The sequence below is a fragment of the Bombina bombina genome, chromosome 4 (genome assembly GCF_027579735.1).
Source record: "Bombina bombina isolate aBomBom1 chromosome 4, aBomBom1.pri, whole genome shotgun sequence".
In the NCBI taxonomy this organism is placed as follows: domain Eukaryota; kingdom Metazoa; phylum Chordata; class Amphibia; order Anura; family Bombinatoridae; genus Bombina; species Bombina bombina.
Genome location: NC_069502.1, coordinates 63,548,599 through 63,559,084, shown reverse-complemented (window position 1 = coordinate 63,559,084; position 10,486 = coordinate 63,548,599). Strand labels below are relative to the sequence as shown.

The window sequence follows — 10,486 nt, the reverse complement described above, 5'->3', positions numbered from 1 at the left end:
GGGTTGGCATAATCTTCTACTTCCTACAATTATTCTTTACCTCTCTTCTTGCTTAGCATAAAGCATTGGACATTTCAAAAAAAGTCACTATATCTAAGAAGTTTGTAGGTGTTGCAGTAGTTAATGGGACTGCACTGCACACCCAGCAGCACCTAAAGCAACCACTGGTGCTAAGAGACAAGATGGCGGACAGTGGGCTCCACTGCTTATTAATTAGTAGGTTCATTTTCCGTCTTGTAGGTATAACGTTGTATAGATCAGTCCTTATCTTGTTGGAAATGCTGGTGCAATGTGGTTGTAAATTCCTCTTTACAAAAGAATATCATTATTTTGTTAATGTAGAACATTTGTGTTATATAAAGCACAGTTTGCCCCTCCTTGACTAATCTAGGGTACAACACAAATCCATAAGAGAATTGCAGCAATAATCACATCAAACACTTACCTTAATGTCAATACCTGGGCCACAGATATGAGGACCACTTAAGGAATTTCGTGCTTCTTTCGCCATTCGCTTGTCCCATACCTTTGATTGAAAATAAATTTCAGATGTTCAAACCAGCTGTTTTATTTAGGTCCAAACCTATAAAATCCAAACAGTTCTGAAACAGAAGTATACAAGGGGATAGACTCACATTATTTACAAGACAATGAACTATACTCACCTTAATGGAGTCATCCCAACCACCAGTTAGGAAAATATGGTATTCTGAGGGGTGAAACTTCAATGCAAAGATTCTACGACTGTGGCCACTTAACGGTGATATTTCACTCTGCGTCAGTGGATTAGGGGCTTCAAAGGTATTCAAAACCTATCATAGAAAATAGATGTTATCTTTATGATTTAAATATTTAACTTAATCTGTAATTAAGGATTATAGCTGTAGATCAGTGGTTTTCAAAGACACTGAGGTCAAAATCACTCAGTAACTTGCGTTTAACACAGAAGTAAAGTACTGTCTTGGTTAAGCAGAATCAGCTCTTGAGAGGTGTGTGTGAACCATGGATCTGATTTAAATTCCCCAAATTACAATGAAAAATAAATATTTCATTTTAATTTAAAGAGAAAAAAAAACATAGTAACTATTATAGGTGTGTGTGGGGCAGGGGGCACCACCTAAGTCTTTGAAAACCCCTGCTGTAAATCATAGAAAGCTTTTGTACAGGACATGCATCAAACTGTAGCAGACCCAAATTAAATATTGTGCATACTTCTGTTCAAATAAAAGATTTCAAATCTAAAATTATTCTATATATACCCAGCCTTCTAAACAACGTTTTGGACCAATCTGAGGAAGGAGAGCAAATGCTTTCTTTAAAAGCAGATCTGGCAATACACAGAATTACCTCATTTTTGTGACTGTCATACAAGCGTATGTTTCTGTCCTTCCCAGCTGTGGCGTAAACACTGCCGTCCATGCAAAAATCCAAAGCGTTGATTTCATTGCCTTGTTCTGAAAACAAAAAGATTTACAGTAGAAGCAATTGAAAATGCTGAAAAGCTGCTTAGGTAACAATAATGAAAACAAAGAAACCAGAATGACAATCATTCTTTCTACTATAATTTAGTATTTAAATTATCTACATCATGCTCTCTTTATGGAAGTCTGCATCAGAGAACCCTATAGCCAGGGTCGGCTCCAGAATGAATGAAATGGGGGGCATTTTTTTTTCACGAGGGGGCACGCATTTACAAGGCATGTATGAGAGTCAAAATAAGAGCAGACCTGCATATTCTGCAGGAAAGTGTAGCTTCTGTCTGGCTTAACCCCCACTATTAACATTTGTAGAATATCTGCTAAATCAATAGGTAAAAGAATGAAGTCTAAATCCTATGCAGTGCACTAAAACAGAGCCATTAAACTTGAGACCCCCAGTGCAATAGCTCCTTAAAAACAATTCACCTCTTAATCACCATTATCCAAAACCCTTAAACTTATTCTCAAATCTCAGCCATGTACCCTAAACAGCCATGCACCCCAAACCCCCCAATGCAATTAACCCCTTTGTTTGCAATAGCAGTGGGATACTAGGTATTCAGATAGTGGTAATTTTGTAGATTAGATTTAGCTATACATTTTTCGCAATAACTAACGGATATCAGGCTACCTAATACAACTTATGTACTTTGAACCTATAAGAATATGATTGTATCATATAAATATAAGTCTATAAATGGCTACTGGCTTCTATTGACGCCTTTAAAAGTGCACTGTGATCTTAGGACCGGCCTAAGATCACAGTGCACCTTTGAGGTGTCGATAGAAGCCGGTAGCCATTTATAGACTTATATTTATATGATACAATCATATTCTTATCATGGTCTATTGTTTAAGAAAATGAGTAACTCACGATAGTTAGGTAAAATTAATACGGTTAAAGACAAGTCCAAAAAGTCTCTAACTTCCAATTCCAAATAAGATGCGTGATGCGACCTCACAATTCGGCAGCTAACTCCGTCCCCAGCATGTAGCATTTCATAACAATTCATTGTTTTATTTATTATTTTTAAAGCGTATGATCATATTAATATTTTTTGAGGGGGCACAGCATTCCATTTGGGTGGGCATTGTACCCCAATGCCCCCCCCCTTGGAGTCGACCCTGCCTATAGCCATGGGTGTTTGGGTCTTGGAATGGGCGGCTCTTTACATACAAACAAGTACCACCTGACTAACTTTTTTTATGCCAATGAATTACCAATTATAAACAATATGCAGCTCATTTGTTTAAAATACAACTATTTTTTACTCAGTGGAAACTCGTAAATATGGGCAGGAGGGGATATCAAAAGAACTGACCAGAAAACTCAAATTAATAAAAAGAAAATATATCAAAGATAGATTTCATATACATTTATAATGATCACTGATAACCAGCAAACTAAACAGGCTTACTTGACAGGGCAGTACAAGGAGGGAGGGGCCAAGCGTCAATAGAGACGTGACATAGGCTATACGGTGAGGATTGTATAAGCGACCGGCTATATATTTCTTAATTTAAAAACTGTGTTAATTTTTAGTAGCAAATTAAAACTTCCTTTAGCCGGGCACCTTGTCATATGCACTAGGTAACCTGCTCCATTAAATAAGGAATTGCTCTGATTGGATTGCTCTGATTGAATTGCTCTGATTGGATGCAAGCAGTTTCTATTGTAACATTTGGTACAAACTGCTGATGCAAATTCTCATTTCTACTATTTTCTGTTAACATTGAAAGATCATTTCTTTTAATTGTTTGAATTCTATAATGTAAGATGTCTGTTAAAATTAGTTGTATATATTTGCTTTTCTCATTGGAAATAATGGTAATGAATCCAAATGCAATAGTCATCTGCAATGAATGCCCACATTAACGGAATTCTGCCAAACTGATCATTGGGAAAAACCTGAAATAAATCTTTCGGACTAAATACATTTTTTAACCCATGCACATCTCTGCTGGCTAGAGTGCCGCAATATGTATTTATACTAAATTGTTGGGGTTTAGAGATCATTACACAACATTTCTATTTTGTAGAGACTTTTACATATGGTTGCTATACCTAAAAATACAATCAAGATTGATGTGTTAGTTAAACACGTGAAATAAACAGTTATATATTAAATATTGTTATATATTAAAAGTAAAAAGGGATTTTTACGAGAGTACATATATGGTTTCTTTAAAGGGACATTAAACACTTTGAGATGGTAACATAAAATGATAAATCATATATAAAGAAAAACTGCAATATACTTTCATTATTTATTTTGTCCTCTTTTCCTGTAATTCCATTCTTAAATTGTGACCTTTTAAGTTTCTAATAGAAATGGAAGACTCTTATATTCCACACAGCCATTGGCTGAACACTCTAGTGACCTATTTATAGCTGTCCCAAATTGGCCACAGCAGAGAAGGTAACCTAAGTTACAACATGGCAGCTCCCATTGTTTTATAGACACTAAGGCCTAGATTTAGAGTTGGGCGGTAGCCGTGAAAACCAGCGTTAGAGGCTCCTAACGCTGGTTTTTACCGCCCTCTGGTATTTGGAGTCAGTCATTAAAGGGTCTAACGCTCACTTTCCAGCCGCGACTTTTCCATACCGCAGATCCCCTTACGTCAATTGCGTATCCTATCTTTTCAATGGGATCTTTCTAACTCCGGTATTTAGAGTCGTGGCTGGAGTGAGCGTTAGAAATCTAACGACCAAACTCCAGCCGCAGAAAAAAGTCAGTAGTTAAGAGCTTTCTGGGCTAACGCCGGTTTATAAAGCTCTTAAATACTGTGCTCTAAAGTACACTAACACCCATAAACTACCTATGTACCCCTAAACCGAGGTCCCCCCACATCGCCGCCACTCTATTAAAAAATGTTAACCCCTAATCTGCCGACCGCCACCTACATTATCCTTATGTACCCCTAATCTGCTGCCCCTAACACCGCCGACCCCTATATTATATTTATTAACCTCTAATCTGCCCCCCACAATGTCGCCGCCAGCTACCTACAATAATTAACCCCTAATCTGCCGACCGCAAAACGCCGCCACCTACGTTATCCCTATGAACCCCTAATCTGCTGCCCCTAACACCGCCGACCCCTATATTATATTTATTAACCCCTAATCTGCCCCCCACAACGTCGCCGCCACCTACCTACACTTATTAACCCCTAATCTGCCGAGCGGACCGCACCGCTACTATAAAAAAGTTATTAACCCCTAATCCGCCTCACTCCCGCCTCAATAACCCTATAATAAATAGTATTAACCCCTAATCTGCCGAGCGGACCGCACCGCTACTATAATAAAGTTATTAACCCCTAATCCGCCTCACTCCTGCCTCAATAACCCTATAATAAATAGTATTAACCCCTAATCTGCCCTCCCTAACATCGCCGACACCTAACTTCAAACATTAACCCCTAATCTGCCGACCGGAGCTCACCGCTATTCTAATAAATTTTTTAACCCCTAAAGCTAATTCTAACCCTAACCCTAACACCCCCCTAAGTTAAATATAATTTTATTCTAACGAAATAAATTAACTCTTATTAAATAACTTATTCCTATTTAAAGCTAAATACTTACCTGTAAAATAAACCCTAATATACATACAATATAAATTATAATTACATTGTAGCTATTTTAGGATTAATATTTATTTTACAGGCAACTTTGTAATTATTTTAACCAGGTACAATAGCTATTAAATAGTTAATAACTATTTAATAGTTACCTAGTTAAAATAATTACAAAATTACCTGTAAAATAAATCCTAACATAAGTTACAATTAAACCTAACACTACACTATCAATAAATTAATTAAATACAATTCCTACAAATAAATACAATTAAATAAACTAACTAAAGTACAAAAAATAAAAAAGAACTAAGTTACAAAAAATAAAAAAATATTTACAAACATTAGAAAAATATTACAATTTTAAACTAATTACACCTACTCTAAGCCCCCTAATGAAATTACAAAGCCCCCCAAAATAAAAAAATGCCCTACCCTATTCTAAATTACAAAAGTTCAAAGCTCTTTTACCTTACCAGCCCTGAACAGGGCCCTTTGCGGGGCATGCCCCAAGAAATTCAGCTCTTTTGCCTGTAAAAAAACACATACAATACCCCCCCCCCCAACATTACAACCCACCACCCACATACCCCTAATCTAACCGTTCGTTATATTTAACTTAGGGGGGTGTTAGGGTTAGGGTTAGAATTAGCTTTAGGGGTTAAAAAATTTATTAGAGTAGCGGTGAGCTCCGATCGGTAGATTAGGGGTTAATACTTGAAGTTAGGTGTCGGCAATGTTAGGGAGGGCAGATTAGGGGTTAATACTATTTATTATAGGGTTATTGAGGCGGGAGTGAGGCGGATTAGGGGTTAATACATTTATTATAGTAGCGCTCAGGTCCGGTCGGCAGATTAGGGGTTAATAAGTGTAGTTAGGTGGAGGCGACGTTGGGGGCGGCAGATTAGGGGTTAATAAATAAAATATAGGGGTCGGCGGTGTTAGGGGCAGCAGATTAGGGGTACATAGGGATAATGTAAGTAGCAGCGGTTTACGGAGCGGCAGATTAGGGGTTAAAAAAAATATGCAGGTGTCAGCGATAGCGGGGGCGGCAGAATAGGGGTTAATAAGTGTAAGGTTAGGGGTGTTTAGACTCGGGGTACATGTTAGGGTGTTAGGTGCAGACTTAGGAAGTGTTTCCCCATAGGAAACAATGGGGCTGCATTAGGAGCTGAACGCAGCTTTTTTGCAGGTGTTTTTTTTCAGCTCAAACAGCCCCATTGTTTCCTATGGGGGAATCGTGCACGAGCACGTTTTTGAGGCTGGCCGCGTCCGTAAGCACCGCTGGTATCTAGAGTTGCAGTGGCGTTAAATTATGCTCTACGCTCCCTTTTTGGAGCCTAACGCACTGAAAACCCTGCCATTCTGTGAACTCTAAATACCAGCGGTATTTAAAAGGTGCGGCCAGAAAAAAGCACGCGTAGCTAACGCACCCCCTTGGCCGCAAAACTCCAAATCTAGGCGTAAAACTTTACACTTATTTTGTCAATATTTAAACAGCTAATGAAACTTAAAAAAAATACATCTACTTGTTATTCACAGACTAATCTTTTCTTTGACTGCATCATTCTATCTAGCATTTATTTAGTGTTTAATGTCCCTTTATTAGGATGTTATTTTAACATACATTATTGAAAGTTAAAGGGACAGTCTAGTCAAAATTAATATTTTATGATTCAGATAGGGCATACAATTTTAAACAACTTTCCAATTCACTTTTATCATCAAATTAGCCTTGTTCCCTTGGTGGTATTTTTGAAAAGCTAAACCTAGCTAGGCACTGATTTCTAAAACGTTGAAAACCGCCTCTTAGCTCAGAGCATTTTGAAAGTTTTCCACAGTTAGACAGTACTAGTTCATGTGTGTCATATAGTTAACATTGTGCTCACTCCCGTGAAGTTATTTATGAGTCTGCACTGATTGCCTAAGCTGCATGTCTGTCAAAAGCACTGAGATAAGGGGGCAGTCTGCAGAGGCTTAGATACAAGGTAATCACAGAGGTTAAAGGTGTATTAATATAACAGTGTTGGTTACGCAAAACTGGGGGATGGGTAATAAAGGGATTATCTATCTATCTAAACAAAAACATTCGACAGTAGACTGTCCCTTTAAAGGTGTATTTATTTAAAACAGTGAGGTCATACCTATTAACGAGCAGATATTTAATCCTGAAACAATGTCATATATGTTGATAGTGCCGTCCACTGCAGCTGCCACAAGCAGATCTTCACTCTTAGGATGATAATTCAGCCCAGTGACTGCTGGTTTATTGGGGTGTCCAGGAAATAATGTAGCATCCACTTTACCACTTTCTACATTTATAATCTAAAGAGAAATACAAAGGCATAGTAAAGCAGACTTGTCCAGTCAAAGCGCAGTGAACTAAAATGCCCCAAATAATTTTATCTCCCCCACCTCTGCATTTGTTTGAAATAGGGAGGATCATGTGTAGTGGTGGAGACTCAGAGAATAGACAATCCAAGGAAAATTCTATACTTTATGGGGGATATTTATCAAAGCGTCAATCTCATTGCATTCGCCGGCATCAATACACTTGCCAGACATCACTGATGCGGATCCACATACGATGCCCTTATTTATAAAAAAAAACGTCAAAGACATGCGCGTCAAGTACGGCACAATGAACATCGGCCTGTTGTTAACTAACAGTCATCGATGTCACCGTTTTTTCCCAACTTTATTTATACCATTTCATTACTGTCCATGAACAAGCACATTTCTCTAAAGCTAATCTTTTATTTTTCATTTGTTAATGTCCAAGAAATAGCTAGATTTATACCTCAACAAACACTATCTCATAGAAAGTTATTTTTATATTTATCAGCTATATGATACTTTCACATAAATTAATGTGTATTTGTATTTCTAGAAGTCATGCTATGCTTTTATCTCATGTTTTTTTTAATAAATAAATGATTATTAATGCTAGAATTTGTACATGTATATTTGCACATACTTGTATGTACGTATATATATATATATATATATATATATATATATATATATATAAAATGTGTGTTATGTCAGAAATCTTTTGCAAACATATCTACATGTCCCTAAATTCCTTTTTTTGTTCTAAACGATGTTGTATTTCATATCTCTGTGTTTAATTAATCCACTATATGTATATAGTGTAAATTTATTATTATTCTGAGCATGAATAATTGCGAATATAGCATGTAATCAGGGTATTATATGTATTTATTTGCAATCAATGGATATTTTAAGAGCTGGGCCAGTTTTCTCACTGTACCTGTATAACCCCTCCTGATTGCAATCTAGTTTTAAAAAACACCCCTACACAGGTTTTATAAAATGGGCTGGCATATAAGATGACATTTCTTACTGAAAAATAAATTCAAGAGAAGGAAGAAATACACTAAAAATAGCATGACAGTAAAGAGGTGATTTTAATTTCTGCTGTATCTGAATCATGACAGTTTAAAGTTAGGTGGGATATCTATTTGAGCTATCAGCTTAAGGTTATATTGAATCAAAAATCAATTGGAATTTTAAAATCATTGTCTAAAATATTACACTGTGTGTCCTAATGTCAGCATCAATGTTTATCTTTAATACTAATGTCACATATACATACTTTCAAAGTATAATGCACAATGTAACAAATGGCACTTACAAGTTCTGATGAGTGATCAATGACACAAGTATCGAGCAATTATATTTGTTAGTGATAGTTTTGTTTAGGAATTTGCCTCATAATTGGTGCGAAAAATGTTGCGTCAAATTTGGCGCAAAGTGGAGAGTGGGACTTGTATTACATGGCTTAGACATGGTGCAAATAGATTTTTCCAAAAAAATAAAAAGGAAGTTAGCTATATCATGTTGTGTATTTATTTCATTTTTATATTTATATCTATTAGTGCGACAAGTTTGGGGAAAAACTTTTAAAACATTTGGAGAAATAATATTGTCCCCTTGCTTTGTAATGAGATACAAAGTTGTAACATAATCATAATAAGTAGTAATGTATTTCTTTCATGTAATTGGCAAGAGTCCATGAGCAAGTGACGTATGGGATATACAATCCTACCAGGAGGGGCAAAGTTTCCCAAACCTCAAAATGCCTATAAATACACCCCTCACCACACCTACAATTCAGTTTTACAAACTTTGCCTCCTATGGAGGTGGTGAAGTAAGTTTGTGCTAAGATTTCTACGTTGATATGCGTTTCTCAACATTTTGAAGCCCGACTCCTCTCAGAGGTTTTTCCTCATGGGAGATCTATTTCATAGGTTCTCTGTTATCGGTCGTAGAGATTCATCTCTTACCTCCCTTTTCAGATCGACGATATACTCTCATATTCTATTACCTCTAATGATAACCGTTTCGGCTATCTGCTATATGTGGATGGGTGTCTTTTGGTAAGTATGTTTTCGTTACTTAAAGTGATGCGCTATAACTTAGTTATTAATATAGATATGAAATTCAAATACCCCACGTTACACCACCCACTTCAAAAGTCAATTTTCCTGTCAGCTAAATGATTGAATTACTCTCCAATCAATGCTCTAGCTACAACAAAAGTGCCATATGGGGAGAGCGCTGATTGGACAACAATTCAATCTGTTAGCTCACAGAAAATTTTACTTTTGAAGTGGCCGGAGGAGCATGCAGTATTTGAATTTCATATCTATATTAAAAAGCATGTTATACTGCATCTTCATTACAGCTAATGAATTAAACTCCATCTAAAATAGCGCTTACATTCCAGATCTGATTTTAAAAAGGGGAGAGTTTACCATCACTTTAAGACACTCTCAGCTATGGTTTGGAACTTTATGTATTTATATAAAGTTCTAAATATATGTACTTTGCCATGATTCAGGTTTCAGTATATTTCCGTTTGCAGACTGTCTGTTTCATATCTGGGAAATGGGGTATAGTCTTTTTTTCAATTGACTGTCATTTTAAATTTGCGGGCAGAATTAGGCTTGCGAGGGCGCGAAATGCCAAACTATATTGCGTTATTTTTTGCACAAGATTTTTTGGGTGCAAAGTTACGTTCAATTACGCAAATTCGTCATTTCCGGCGTCTTTGTCGACGTCGAGTCCTTTCACAAGGTTGCGTCTTCAATGAAGCGAGTGTGTCATTTCCGTATGTTGTTAGTGGCAAAACAATTTCTCTGTTTGTTTGTGCGTCATACTTGGCGCCAAATATTTTCATTATTTTAAACCCCATTCCTATATGCCTCCTGCCTTTTTTATCTATCAGAGGGCTATGCTGTTTGCATTTTTTTCCCATTCCTGAAACTGCCATATAAGGAAATTGATAATTTTGCTTTATATGTTGTTTTTTCTCTTACATTTGCAAGATGTCTCAATCTGATCCTGTCTCAGAAATCACTGTTGGAACCTTGCTGACTGATGACAGTTCTACCAA

The 10,486-nt window shown here is 36.7% G+C and overlaps 1 long non-coding RNA gene across 1 annotated transcript; it reads right to left on the bottom strand.

Annotated features, from left to right (window-relative positions):
• Positions 1–676: 676 nt before the first annotated feature.
• On the bottom strand, positions 677–7,336 carry LOC128655241 (uncharacterized). Its single transcript, XR_008401740.1, has 3 exons — positions 7,208–7,336; positions 1,348–1,454; positions 677–812 (listed from the first exon to the last, which is right to left on the bottom strand). It is a non-coding gene; the product is annotated as an uncharacterized LOC128655241 (long non-coding RNA).
• Positions 7,337–10,486: the final 3,150 nt, after the last annotated feature.